The sequence below is a fragment of the Sturnus vulgaris genome, chromosome 3 (assembly GCF_052056855.1).
Source record: "Sturnus vulgaris isolate bStuVul1 chromosome 3, bStuVul1.hap1, whole genome shotgun sequence".
NCBI lineage: Eukaryota > Metazoa > Chordata > Aves > Passeriformes > Sturnidae > Sturnus > Sturnus vulgaris.
Genome location: NC_142245.1, coordinates 80,261,278 through 80,275,490, shown reverse-complemented (window position 1 = coordinate 80,275,490; position 14,213 = coordinate 80,261,278). Strand labels below are relative to the sequence as shown.

General features: G+C 44.5%; 1 protein-coding gene and 1 long non-coding RNA gene across 4 annotated transcripts in view; one reads left to right on the top strand and one right to left on the bottom strand.

The window, feature by feature from the left end:
- Positions 1-2,267: 2,267 nt before the first annotated feature.
- On the bottom strand, positions 2,268-3,264 carry LOC148224439 (uncharacterized). The gene is made up of 2 exons (XR_015802616.1): positions 2,597-3,264; positions 2,268-2,493 (listed from the first exon to the last, which is right to left on the bottom strand). It is a non-coding gene; the product is annotated as an uncharacterized LOC148224439 (long non-coding RNA).
- The window catches only part of HTR1E (5-hydroxytryptamine receptor 1E), a 36,189-nt gene continuing 25,184 nt past the window's right edge, over positions 3,209-14,213 (top strand). The window contains exon 1 of one of the 3 annotated variants that reach the window (XM_088162078.1): positions 3,209-3,270. The gene's annotated coding sequence lies outside the window, so the exon portion shown is untranslated. Of the gene's footprint in view, positions 3,271-3,714; positions 3,881-14,213 lie in introns of those variants that run through there. The other 2 variants (XM_088162077.1, XR_015802615.1) reach the window with 2 other exon arrangements.

The following is a 14,213-nucleotide window of genomic DNA, read 5'->3' as shown; positions in this document are numbered from 1 at the left end:
GAGAATACTGTTTTGTTAATTTGCTTATGAGAAGTAATTGCAGTGCAGTGGATTACTGGTTACTGATAGCACAACAGATCATCTTTTCAGAGAGAATTATCTCCCTAGGAAGGTAACAGGGTGTCATGCAGAGCTCAGAATGAGACAGGTTTGAGAAAAGCTCTAAAAAGGACTGTGGTGAGTCTGGTGAGTCTGGTGAGTCTCTCTTACAGCATCCCATTGAAGCCAGTACAAGGTGCTTCAGAGAGAGCTGCAAGAGCCCTTAAAATGAGGTTTGAATCACTCTAGTGCTGAACAAGAACCTGTTTTAGCACAGGCAAGAGTGGTTCTGTACACACCTGTTTCTGAGCAGCCAGCCACCACGTAAAGATGGACAAGTGGGTGGGAGCAGCCACTTGCCAGTACAAAATGGCAATTCTGGAACCTGCTTGAACAATATTTCTCTATTCCTCCCTAGATTAGCATCATCCTGCTACCCTGGGATTAACCTGACTGATCAGCACTGCTTTTATTTGTTAGGAACCTGCAAAACAGCTCAGATTTGCCCCCAGCTAGGATTTTATAGGATATGCAGAAAAATCTCAAGAGGTTCTCAATTTCCACTAGGTCATGGCTACCAGAATTACTCAAAAGAAGTGAGATTCATTTCACTTCACCGTACACATCTAAACATTAATCATCTTTATCTAAGCAAATCACCCTGGGCTCCCTTCTGACTCAGTGGAGAGAAATGGGCCCTTCCAAAAGGCAGCTCATTTCATCTTCCCGTAGAGGATGCCTAAGATGGATGAGATGAGCTGCCTTCTGGAGGTGTCTATTTCTCTCCATTAGCTATACAGAGAGCCTGAGGTGATGTGCTTGCACTCTGATGATTAACTCACAATGTCAGAAGCTAAAGGCAGATGAATCCCACGTGCAGTGCATCAGCATTTGAGCAGCCAGCCCTGCAGACTGAAGGTATGGGGTTACAGAGCACACTGTTGAGCCACTCTGGTGGCTCCTTCTAGCCCTGCAGAGATGTACCTGGTGACATGTCCAATGACCACCTAGGAAAGAAATAGCAACCTAAATGCAAAGAATGGATCAGAAAAGGAGAAGGGCAATGCATTAAAGAAAGACAAAAAGAAATGTGTGCAGATAGCAACCAGCCCACAATTCCCTGCCGGGTGTTTCCTGCCCAAAACATCACGGCTCAGCATGACCAGTTATATCTGAATGATCCAGAACTGAAGCAAGGCAGACTGTGGTTAGCCCACAAGATGCTCTCACACTACTTTCCCCCGTGCATCCACAGTTCTGCCATGATGGAAATTTGGTAGACCGAACACATGCATGCACACATGCCTAAATGCATATGAAGTCTTGTGTGAAAGGCATGTTCCTTTCCATGGCAAGACACTTGTGATATCTGAAAGGAAGCAACTCAGAAAGCTCTACATCATCTACCTACAAATATGCCCAGGAAATCACTGATCGGGTTGGAGGAGTATTGCTGGGATGCAATAAGAGACGATCCAGTTATAGTGATTCCTTCCCAACATGCAAGCTGAGTGCTTGTCCCCAGTACCACTTTGTGGAAATTGAAGAGTCCTCTTATCACCACTCAGAGCTGGGCAGATAAGACACAAAACTCTCTTGAGTACCAGCCTGGTGCCATAATTACTGACTAATGCTGCCTCTGTAGCCTGTCACAAGAACAGTTTTTGGCAGTCATTTCAGCTCCTTTCACAGTCACATGAAAGTAATTTAATTAGTTTTTAAAATCTAAAGAATAATGGGATTTAATTGACATAATGTGAAACTTTCTGGGCTGTCACTCCACCCAGCTTCCGATCAACTTGAAATCATTCAGCTGCGGGTGACTGATGTTTGTGCCTTCCACTGAGAACACTTTGTCTCAGTTAAAATCCTTCCTTCCATGCTTAATTTTTGCATAATATTGCTTTTATTTTTCAGTCTGTTTTTTCATTATCTGGTACCTTGAATGAAGGGCTCTCCATGGCACAGCCACCTCCTGCTCCTGGAAGTTTGTTTTACCTGTAGCTGCAACATGTTAGGGGAAGATGGGTGAGATGTACAGTTGCTGCCTGGGACACACATCAGAATGGAGTCAGACAAAGTTATTTTATACAACCATGCACATATCTAAATAAATACTAATCATGATGATGGCCTTGATGAAGATTATGGCCCTGTTATGGCTGATGTATATCAGCCTTACCCTCCTCCTCTAATGCCCAAACAGAAGTCAGAGATGTCAGAAACTCTACGGAAAGTCTGAGACAAATTTTATTCGGCACTGATGACCATCAAAAATGCTTGAGAATCTCATTCCTTTGTTGTTCAAAATTTGAGAAGCATATTAGCACATCATTAATGAGATCCAGAGATTGCTTTTTATGTATGCCATCTTCCATTCTCATTTTAGATCATGGAGGTCTCCAGCAGTCTTGAACACACTTCACCAGACAGACTTCTTTAATTTTTCTGTCCCTTTGGTAAAGTGGGAGAGACAGGAACAGAGAGTTAGTGAACAGATTTTTAAACCAACACTCCACATTAAAACACAAGTTTCTAAAGCTGTGCATAACAATACCATTTCTGATTAGTGAGGACCCCATTAGAACAAAGCAGACTTCTTTCACTTCCATTCTTCACTTTTTGTTTTCCTTGCCTCCCATGCCTCCTTTCTTCCTTAGAAAATCAGAAGCCTTTTAAGACTCTCCTGTGGGATTTTTATCCAAATGACTTGGTATGTGGGGAAGCTTCCATCCTACCTATTTTGGCAGAAAATATAGCATCAAATTTGCATTTGACAAAGTTAACATTACTAGTAGAAATAATGTCATTCTCAGAGGGAACAACTACTTGATTTTTAGTCATTGGTGGCCTCTAAACTCTCTGTGGTACTTCCATAGGGTATCTATTGCCCTGTGCAGTGTATACATTGCAAAACTGAGCGACTTCACTCCCGTGTGCTCTCGTGTGCTTCTAAACTCTCTCTATGGTACTTCCATAGGGTGTCTTATCGCTCTGTCCAGTGTATACACTGCAAAACCGGGCGACTCCACTCCCGTATGTTCAGACAGCGTGGACTCTACGTTATAATTCCAAAACACGTTCGCAAATCCACATGGTTCTCACTCCAGCCCCGCCTGCCCCAGGAGCCCATCTCCGGCATCGGTCAGCACCGGGTGCTCAGGGACGGGCTGAGAAGAGCGGGCAAGCCCCGAGCAGACGCTCCCGTTTCGCAGACAGACTCCGCATCAGGTACTGGCCCCGGGAAGCGCGCAGGGCGGGCTGAGCTCCAGCCGGGAGAGGCTGATCCAGCGCCGCAGCTGGGCTCCAGGCAGGGTGGCAACTGCAGCCGCCCCACGCCCCGACAGGGCAGCGACAGCGCCTCCTGCACGGGCCCAGGCAGGGGCAGCAGCCGCCCCGGGGAGGAGGAGAAGTGCCGGCGGCTTGGCCAGAGCGGCGGCAGTCGGGGCTGGGGCAGGGTCGGTCCGCTACTGACGCCGCCGGTGCCCGGAGCCGCCGTACCCGGCGGTGCCCAGCGGTGCGGGGCTGGCGGGCAGGTGAAGGTGCTCGGGGGCGGTGCCGTGGTGCTGCCGCCGCCGCGGAGCGGAGCTGCTGCATCCTCATCCTCATCCTCCCCCTCCCCTTCCCTTCCCCTCCCCTCGGCGCGACCCCGCCGCTCCCCCCGCCCAGGGGGGCGGGAAGGCAGCGGGCGCTGCCCGCGGTCGCGGCGCGCCCCGAAGTGGCTCCGCACGGCGTTTCCCCCACCCCGCCGCTGCCGCCGATAAATCCCGGTGCCGGGAGCAGCGCGGCACTTGGCGCTGCGGGGAGGCGGCGGAGACCCCCAAGAGGAGCCGGAGCTCAGGTGAGCGCCCGGGGCTGCGGGCAGGAGGAACGGGACCGTGCGGGGATCGTAGGGAGCTGCGGGAGTGTGCGGAGCGCCTCGTCCGGCATCCCCCGCTGCTGCCTCGAGGGGACCGGCTGCCAGGGAGAGCCCCGCTCGCACAGAGGCGGGCGGGCAGCACGATGCTGCCCTACGGTTTCCCTGTCAACCGTGAAGTTTTCCTTCGCGAGCTTTGAGGAGGGGTGCCGGGGGGCTCCTTGAGGGCTGCGGGGCTCTGCCGAGGGCTGTGGTACCGCGGGAGGCTTGGAGAGCGGTGAGCGGCGGGCGCACCCCACCCAGCGCGGCTTCCCCGCGGTCACGGTAAGCAGCGTGCTCGCCGGGGCTGTCCGGGCATCCCCAGTCTCTATTCGTCGTGCTGTGAGGTCCTCTCTAAAGTACCTCTCAGCAGGTAAAAAGGACAGTGCTCTCTCCTTGCTTTCTCACACCTAAGTGGGGGCTGAATGGTGAAATGATGCACAGGGTGTGAAAATAGTTACTCTCAGTATTGTACGAGGTAGACTGTATTCCTTGTTTCAGGAATGGACCTCCAGGGGCATGAAATGCAGGTGAACTGTCCATCTACTTGATTGTCCTTGTGACTCAAAACGAGCAGCAGGTGGCTGCAGGCTGTACGGTCTTTCAGTATCTAGAGAGACGGTGAGCAGAGAAGAGGGCTATTTCATTTTATTGTTTGTAACCAGCTTTATACTTCAAGTTTGGTGCACAGCAACTAAATAGCATGCTATTAACAGCATAAGGTATTTAATTTGTGTTACTTCCTGGTGGCTGAGTGTCTTACAGAAAAAAAATCTGAAATGTTCAGTTTGAAAGGATTGGAATTGCCATGAGATCATACATTCAAATGAAACGGGGGTCTAAGTTTAAGAAAAGAAAAAGGAAAACCCATCAAATCTGCACCTCTAATGATGCACTACTTTCCCATAGAGAGACATGCAAAAATAGCATCAACCCAGCAAAGTGCTTGTTAAATTCAAGTGAGGGCTTACATACCAAGAGCTTCAGTGGAATTACTCAGAAACTAAAGGTGAGGCTGAAGGCAAATGTGCGTCTGTGATTCCCCAAACCAGGGCTTAAGTACTGTTCATTGAAGTATTCAGTTGCATGAATCACAGTCACTCAAAAGTTCAAGGCAGACCAAATCAAGAAAAACATGGACTGAACAGCATTGCAGCCTCTCTGCACAAGAAGTAGGTAATCACCAGCCCTGTGGACTTTTCCCGGGGTTTTTTTAGGAGGTCTCTAAGTCTAGAGTGAGCTGTTCTTGCCTGTCTTGAAATGCAGATTGCAATCTTCTAAGAGCCAGTAGCCCTCCATGAGCATGGATTGGCTTCAGCCTACCTTAGCATTTCAGTCATCTCTCAAACTTTGGGACTTGGGAGGGCACCTTTCATGTGATCTGCCCAATTTAAAAAATACAAACACACAGAAAATATCTGAATTGGAGATCTTAGTTTTAACAAATAATTTATAAGCACCAAAAGCATAGATTGTCAGATGCCAGATACACAGATAATTTTCAGGAACAAGAGCACTTGCCAGCATGAAAAAAGGACGATATAGTAGCATTTATTTCTAAATAGCTTGGTTCTTCTGCAAGGTACTCTTGGATTCCTATGAAATTAGAGAAAAATGTACTTAACTGTTCTCTGGTTCTATTGACAAAGTCCTGTGCATGCTGAAATAATCTGTATCCTTGGGTATCTTCCCATACTTTTCAAGATGCAGATAAACTTGCCTGTTTTAAGAGCTTTAATAAAGTTTAGATGTATGTTTGCTTGTATTGCTATTTAACAACTTCAGGAGTGTACAGACAGAGGTCATGTTGGTTCTGCTGTTCTGAGCTTTAGCCTATTGCTGTTGATAATGGGTCTTTGTTGTTGGGAGCAGTTTTTGGAGTTCTTTTCTTTTTCTGAAAAACCCACCAACTTCACCAAGTGGCCACCTAAAGACAGTGGATGTCAGCTTTAAAATTCATGTTTCCCTGGTCCTGGTACTTTTGCTGAAATCCTGGTGCCCCTTGCTGGCAATTGCATTAGTAAGTAAAGAGGAAACTGGCAGCAGCCCCTTTTCTGACTGAGGGGTTTGGATTTAGCATAACGTCCCTGGAAGAATGATATATTTAAGACATAAGGATCTCTTCCAGGTCATAAAGGAAGCAGTCTCGCATATTTAAAAGGGAGGGGAGAAAAATCTTAATGCAAACAGCAAGAAAAGCCTTAAATCAGTTGAAAGCTATTTGGAGAATCATTGGTCAAACACATGGAGTACACCAGGAGAAAGAAAAAGGTCACCAGGCCAAACTCATCTCCATCTAATTACATTAAGTCTGTCAAACTAATCCCTGGCACAACTTGACAGAAAAGATTTCTCTGGGTCTCCTTTGTAAAGTGACTGGTGTATTAAAAAGGCAAGCACCTATTTCTGCACATGCTCATGTAAATATGTCTGTTTATGAACAGCATTGGGCCTGTGTAAAATGAAACACCCGCCCAAGACTTTACTTCTGCAAACAGCTGGTGGATTAGCCCTTCTAAACATTTTTACACAGATAATTTTGTGCTCTTGACAGTCCTGGCAGTAACAAATGTGGGGTCTGTGGAGGTCACTGTGATGGAAGTTCAGCAGGTGCAGATGAGATCAGAATTTGAATGTAGCTGAGGTGAAGTAGAGATGTGATCTGCAGAAGTGAGTTCAGGAAGGCCAGGTAAACGGAGCATCATGCTGAGCTGGGAATAATCGCTGCACAAATGTAGTATGGGAAGCAGCTTGCCTGGTAGCACTTCTACCAGTAAAAAAAGCAGTGCTGAGAGAAAGCCAGACCTTTCACAGTGCTGCACAAGGAAGATTGCACCCTACAAGCTGGTCCCACAGCTCAATGTTGGTGGGGTCTTGACTGAAGGAGTCTCCCACCTGGGACACAGCTGGGAATTACCTGGTGAGAGTGCAGGGAAGGGCATATTAATCAGGCTCTTTAACCTCAAGAGTGAACTGAAGCAGGGCGTGCTTCTAGCCTCGAGATTTGCAAGTTTGCTCCAAAAGGAAGGGAGCTACCTGGTCCCTGTGCAGCCAGGATGGACTCAAGCCCTGCTGTAACCATGGTGTTGGACTGCTGAGAAACTTCCCATAGGGAAGCAGCAGTTGTACTCCTATCCAGGCAAGGAAATACCCTGAAAGAATCACAGGGTATATCCTTAGATATCCTGGGCTTGGACAGGACATGGAAAGGGTGCTTTTGTAACAGGGAGCTACTCCTACAAAGGGGTATTTTTCTTTAGTCCCACGGACAGCAAAGTTATCATGGGCAAAACAGTTCGGACCTCTACATTATTTAGAAATGCAGTAAGAAAACTCATCAGCCCCAACATCTAATTCCTCTGCTTACATAGGACTACCCTCTTCCTTACTGTTTCCTCAAATCCAGAATGGCAACAAGGAGCCAAAATGCTGAAAGTAAAGCTGCCCTATTGAAGACAAGGCTTAATCTTACAAATGGTAGTTGCCAAGGCTGTGGCTGCTGCACAGGGCTTTCCAAATGGCAGTTTTCTCTCTGTTATCTTTGCTGGCTGGATCCCTTTGCCCAGCTGGCAGCTTCTTGGCAATACACAGTCTGCCTGCTCTCTCTGGACCTGCAGGGAAACACCTCACCACCTGACTGCTGGGGGCAGAGGACATGTCCACTCCTGCCTCTGCTCTGGGCACCATCCACACTGCTAGTGTGGATGCAGAGTTTCCTTCTCCATCACCTATAAACACCCATTGCTGGGCACTTCCCTTGCCAAAGGCTCTGTGGGGTACAGCTTCTTCTTGCTCAGGCTCATTCTTGCAGGAAGACACAAAGGGGCATCTTGTTTGGTGCAGACAAATTAAGTATTTGTCTGTTGCAGAAGCTCGTAACAAAATTGCCTTTAAAAGTCATCCATGTTCTACCAGGGGTCTGTCTGGGATTCTGGAAATGAAGGAGTTTTTGGTAGCACCCAAACCATCATTCAGTCTCTGCAGTACTATCAAAATATATGCAGAGGTACCATATCAGCAGCTCATCAAATACAATTTAAAATGTTTGGGGGGCAGCATATTGCTAGGTCCCAGCATTATCACTTGGTTACTACCACTGGAAACCTGTTCCTTTACACTTCTGGCAAAATGCCATGGCTTCAGCCTAACAGGGAACAGGATGCACTGAGCCCTCTAGCACTGCACTTGCAGAATTGTCTCCTTTTTCCCTGCAAGACTTTCCAAGTTCAGATATCCTGGAGGAATATCCTGCTGACAGCTTCTGATTATGCTACTGGTTGATTTAACAATTTATGCTCTTTTAAGAGCTAGAAGTCAAGGAAGGCCAGGTAAGATCTCTTTCCTGAGCCCACATTTGAGATGAAGTGGCATTCTTTGGCAGAGCCTTTCAGAGGAGGGCAGTAACACACATCCAGTTCTGCAGGATGGACAGCCCCAGTCCCAGCGAGGGCTACCTGAGCCCTTGATGTTTCCTGTCCCTCCAGACACCCTCTTTCTGCCTCTAGGTGTTTTTGCAGCTACTTGTGCTGTGGCAGTATGTCACAATTTTTCACTTTCAGTCCAGGGCCCAAATACACTGACTAGCTCCAGATCCACCTCTTTTTTAATCTGTATGGAAAGATTTTGGTTTATACTTATAGCATAAGCACAAAAAGACTTGTGTATAGATCTACACAATTATTTACTTTGAGATTAATGTATTCCTCCCCACAAACTAAATTAGACAGATATTCCTATTAAGGTTTTAGTGGCTCTGATTTACTTGTTTTGTTTCTTTTTTATAATCAAGCAGGCCAGGCTATCTGCTACCCCAGACAGTGATTGCTACCTGGCCTGCTGTTCTGCTCTATTGTCCATTTTTTTTCTTTTCTTTAATACCCATTACAAATACTCATATGAATACCCATTTCAGATTAGAGCATACAAATGGGGTCCCACATAGCAAAATGCTCTCTTGAACTGTGCCCCTTGGGCTGGACCCTGTGCTGCTTCTGTCTTCCTGTGTCTTTCCTGTAGGAGACAAATTTGAAGCCAAGCATATAAGCTGAAAAGCACCATTCAGAAAGATTTATGATCCTGTTTCATTAGGGATGCATATGTGGAATTATTCCCTGCCTGAAAGCACTGACTCAGAGCTCACATGTAAATTGCCAGGATAATTCCACTATCCCGTGTTTCAGAGAGTTGAATGTTCCATGCCTTGCTTCAAGTGTTTTGTTGATGAAAATCTTTCCATTTTCTTGTAGAGAGTTTTGTAGACTGTTGAGCTGTAAGTATGTTGTCCTGACTAACAAACACATAATGACTGCCAGTCAAATTAATATCTCAATTTTAAACTGGACAGCTTTCTAGCAACACCACTCTGTTCTTGCAGTAATGCTTTTGAGTAGTAGCATTTCTCATTTGTGTGAAGTTCTGCAATGAGGAGAAATACTTGAAACTTAGCAAAGCTGTATCCATGTTGTGTCTTAGATAATATCCCAAAATATCCAAAGGTGCAAAACCTGAGCTGTCTGTCAAGCAAGACCCTGTCATGATGTGGGTGATCATAATATACAGGCACGATTCACATGTTTATACAGCAAATAACTTAATTTTGATCTATTTACAATGGTATTTCATTAAAGGACATTAAAACAAAGTGCTTTTTAAATTGCTGAAATAGGTTAGTAGTTAGCATCCAGTTTGGAAAGTGAATAAGGTCTGAAATGGGTAACAAGCAGCCACACATATGCTTTGTTTATTAGATATTTTCCAAATGATTCTGCCAAACTTGTTAGGGTCAGAACAGTCTGACCAGAGTGAAGTGGCCCAGTGTTTGTTTGACACAGTTTGCTGTGTTAGCTGTCACTGCTCAGGTTTTCCATGCAATTCATGTTTCCCTGAGTTGTGAGAGTCATGTATCCACCTTTCTCTTCCTGGTGAGACTAATGCTTTTCTAGGCCAGCATAAAGCAGGCAAGTGGTCTTGCAAAGCAGTAAATATTTGATAAAACAGCTTTGCATGGTGTGAGTGTGAACTTCTCAGTGTGGAGACAGCTAAAAATCAAATTATTCTGCGCATTATCTTCTTCAATTAAGAGCCCAGATTATCACTGGTTTTGTTCACTGGACTGAAACAAAGATCTGAAATTCCTGAATAATTGGAGAAATTATACATTTGGGGTGGGTATGAATAGGAACAGTCACCTGAGTTAAATTGCACTTTCCTGCTGTATGTGTATATGAGCCTTTCTCTGGGTTGCATTTCACACGGCAGCTGTTTGCTGAGCCTTAGGAGAGCTTTCAGGGATAAAACACAAAGTGTTCCTCTGAAAAATAGCAATCATCTCGTTGCTATTGGAATTCTTCCCATGGGTCCTCAAGAAACTCACCCATTGGACACAGGGAAGGACTGGGGGAGGTCTCATCAGCTATTTGAGACTTCTGCTATTAGGGAGCCTCTGGTCTCCTTTTTTGGATATTTTCCAGTTACCACATAACATATTGACACAGAAGAAAAAGCCTCCCTCTTACAGGGGAGAACAAAACAAACAACAAGTTAGTAAGAAATAGTAATAAACCCTTATTATACTATGAGAAATAGCAATTATCTAAGATCCTTACAATTTGTGCTTGAAGAAGATTTTCTGTGATGGGACTGTGCTGCCTGACTGAGCCTCTCTGGGATTTGAGGAGTCCAGAATGCCCAAATGTTTGGGTGTAAGGACTACAGTCCTAGTTGCTCCTACTTGTGGAGATGTTTGGAACAAGAAAGCAGGAAAATTTCTACACAGAATTTTTATCATTATTATTGCTAAAGAAGTGAAACAAACCCTGCATTTAACCTCTTAGTTTTCTCTGTCCTGAGGAGTTTGAAGCAAGCACAGATTTCTTCTTCTCGCTGGTATCTGCAGAAGTGTCTGTGAAAGACACACGAAACAGAGAAATCTTCCATGAACAGCAATTGTGTCAAATATGCTCTGAAACTTTCTCATATTAAATGGAAATTGACACTACTTAATCACTTAATGTAGTCCAATTGTCTCTTAGAAAAGACTACAGTATTTAGTGTCAAAATATCAGTTTTCAGTCGCTGTTGGTTTTAGGCTCTGACTTATGATTAAACATCCATACTAAGCTGCTAAAAGTAAATACATATCGTACAAAAGTAAAGCTTGCTTGTTTCCCAAGTATTTGATAATAGAAGTGTTTGCAGACACTTCACTAAAAAAAAAAAAAAAGTCATATTTCATAGAGGAGGAAAAAACATAAAGAAAACTAGATACACTAGAGACTTAAGCACAGCTTGCTTTGAAGCAAGTTTGGTATGTGGGTGGGTGATAAACATACTGGGATTTACTGGTGGAGGTATTTGCAACTGTTTTCACTTGCTGTCAAAAAGCTCAGCATGGATGTTTGGAAACTTACAATCCTGCAGTTTCTGCTAACTGTTCCTGTTAATAAGTGCCAACAGAGAACTCTGCCCAATGCTGATGAAGAGCAGCCAGAAGAACAAGTGAGAACATCCTGGACAAGCCTTAGGGACATCCAAGCTCAGGGAGGGAGATGGGCTTGAGGCTCATGCTAAGGCACCACTTTGCACTACCAGGAAAACTTAAATCTAGAGTATGGGCAGGTCCAGACACCAGGGCCAGGGGAGAAGCAGGGACCTGGCCCAGTCATAGCAGTATACTGGAAGAAAAAAATCCTGCCAATTTTCTTGAGTTCCTGCTATCTCTAGAAATTTACTTCACGTGCTTTGGGGTTTTATCCATATCCCTTAGGCACTGTGATGTCCACAGGAGCCAATAGAGGTGTGGGAACAGCTGAGCATGTGAATGAACTTTTAATATATAATCAGATAGGGAAGAAAACGTTATTTAAATGTCTTCCACACTGTATTAAAACGTTTAACTTTTCTTAAGCTCATTTCCTTTATTCTTTGGTTGTGGAGGAAGTTTTCCAAGGTAAGATTCTATTATCCTGGCTCCTGTATAGTTTGGGGAATTCAGAAGGTGTGACTAGATCCAAGAGTGGGTTCTTCCCAAAGATACTCATATGCGAAGAAGTTTTTGCATACCCTGCATGTGAGATCCAGGCTGTCACATTTCAAATGATCCTGTAGCTTTTCCTTATGGACAGGGTGAGCTGGCAGTCATCATCTGCTGGCCACACTCAACACCATTCAGTGAGGCTTGTGACCAGGAGACAAGTATCTCATTGATCCCTGTCTGTATTCACCCTGGCCATCCCTTGCCAGTGATTCTGCTTGGGCATCAGAGGAGGATTGGGAAAAAAGCACGGATTGAAAGGGTGGCTCCAGAGCAGCCAGACTCAAATGATGGACAGAAGCCCAAGAGTTTGCCACCTTAACCAGAGCAGTTTCCCAAAAAGGAATGACACTGAGCTGCATCCATCTCCCATGCTTTACCAAGGCTCCAGGTGTGACCAGCTCCTGTGTCACTGATCAGCCCCATACAGGAACGTTCCTTTAAATACATACAGGCATGTTCCTTAAAATGCTCGTGGCTCTTCCTGCCCTGCAGCTGTGCCCTGGGACCACCAGATGCACCACTGCCAGAAGCAAGCAGTAGAACTGTTATTACACAGGCTTTGGAGCTTGAACTTGGAATGGAAAATGTAAAATAAGTTAAAAATGCAGAGGCTAGCATTTGTCTCATCTTGTGGTTTAATTTTTACAGCACAGCTTAATTTGATCTTCTCTTTTTCATGTATAGCACATTCTAGTCAGCCATTTAATAAGAAATTCACCTAACGTTATGAGCCACTGTAAAAAAGTCCTTATTTACTGATAGATTTATAGGCCAGAATCTTGCAGACAGCACTCTGTGAGCTGTGTGATGATTTTAATGTGCGGGTGGCATTTACATGGATAAAATTTCCATTATTTCATAACCAAGCTATTGCTTTCTAACCAGGCACACAATGGGCATTATTCAAGAGGGGGGGTTAAGAAAGATATCTTTCTTTCAGAAATTATATTTTGGATGCATGCAATATCTCTCTTCTCTGTATGTTCAATTCATGATACTGATGATACCATGGTTTATTTTCAGAAAAATGTTTTTTTCTCTGGAACTGGCTTATAAAATAATGTTTTTTAAATGTCTTCAGCAGGAAAGAATGGTAATTTTATTTTTAGTATTTTAGGCATAAAAAACCCAACAAATATCTTAATGGAACTCTTAATGTAACAACCTTTAAACAACTCCACTATCCAGTCCAGCAGTACCAATACTGATATAATTTTGGGCCATTTTAGATAGTGTACTTTGGAGCTGTTTCATGAGGCATGAAATCTTGCATGTGTGGCTCAAACTGTGTGCAGTACAAGGCTGAGCGATTCTGCGTGATCATGAAAATCATTCTGAAAATCAACCAGTCTGCATTTTCACTTATGCTAGAATGGTTTTTGGCAGGTAAAGGGCAATGGCAGGGGGAGGGAGAGAAATAAAAGGATGCTACAGGGTTGAAAGGAGCTTGAAGTACACAGCGCACGTTAAACTAGAGCTTGGGCAGTGATTACCAGCCAGATGATGGTAAGAAAATCATCAGCAGGTTATATCCACTGAAAATTGCCACATCCTGGCCATCTAGACATGACTACAATTATGGAGTTGAACTACCAGAAATTCCTTGATGGTTTCTTGCATTCCTGCACTGAAGTGTCAATGCACAGAGATCTAGGTAGTCATTGGAAAGATCTAGGTAGTGCTTCTTGTGGAATCAGCATTGCCTTCTGAAATGTCCCTGGACAACTGACTATTAATAGGTTCCAAAAATGGTGTCTCTCTATCTAATACCATCAGCCCCTCAATTTCTATTACAAGCCTGTCAGATGTGCTAAAAAATAGTTTCCCAAATTGCTGATTTTGTCAGCTTATCTGGGCATAAATTTCCCTTGAAGCCACTTGCAGCATGCTTTCTATCCTTCATATTCAATTTGGGCAGATGTGTTGATGCATCACCTACTTCCAGTTGCCTTCCAATGTTAATCTTTTTGTGCCAGTGTTTATCCCTGGTTGCATTATCCTTTGCACTTAATTCACACATGGATGTAGATGTAGCCAGCACCTTTGGAAAGAACCAGAATGCCTCTGATTATGTAGAGATCTCTACACCTTTACCTGTAGGCTCTTTTTAAAAATCAATGTCATCCAGGCAAAGAAAAATGCTTCCTTATGACTAAAAAAACTTGTATTTTTCTGACATTTTGTGTTCCAAATGTAACCTAGCTAAGGAGAAAAACTTGACTTATGGTTTGATGGAGGATCAAA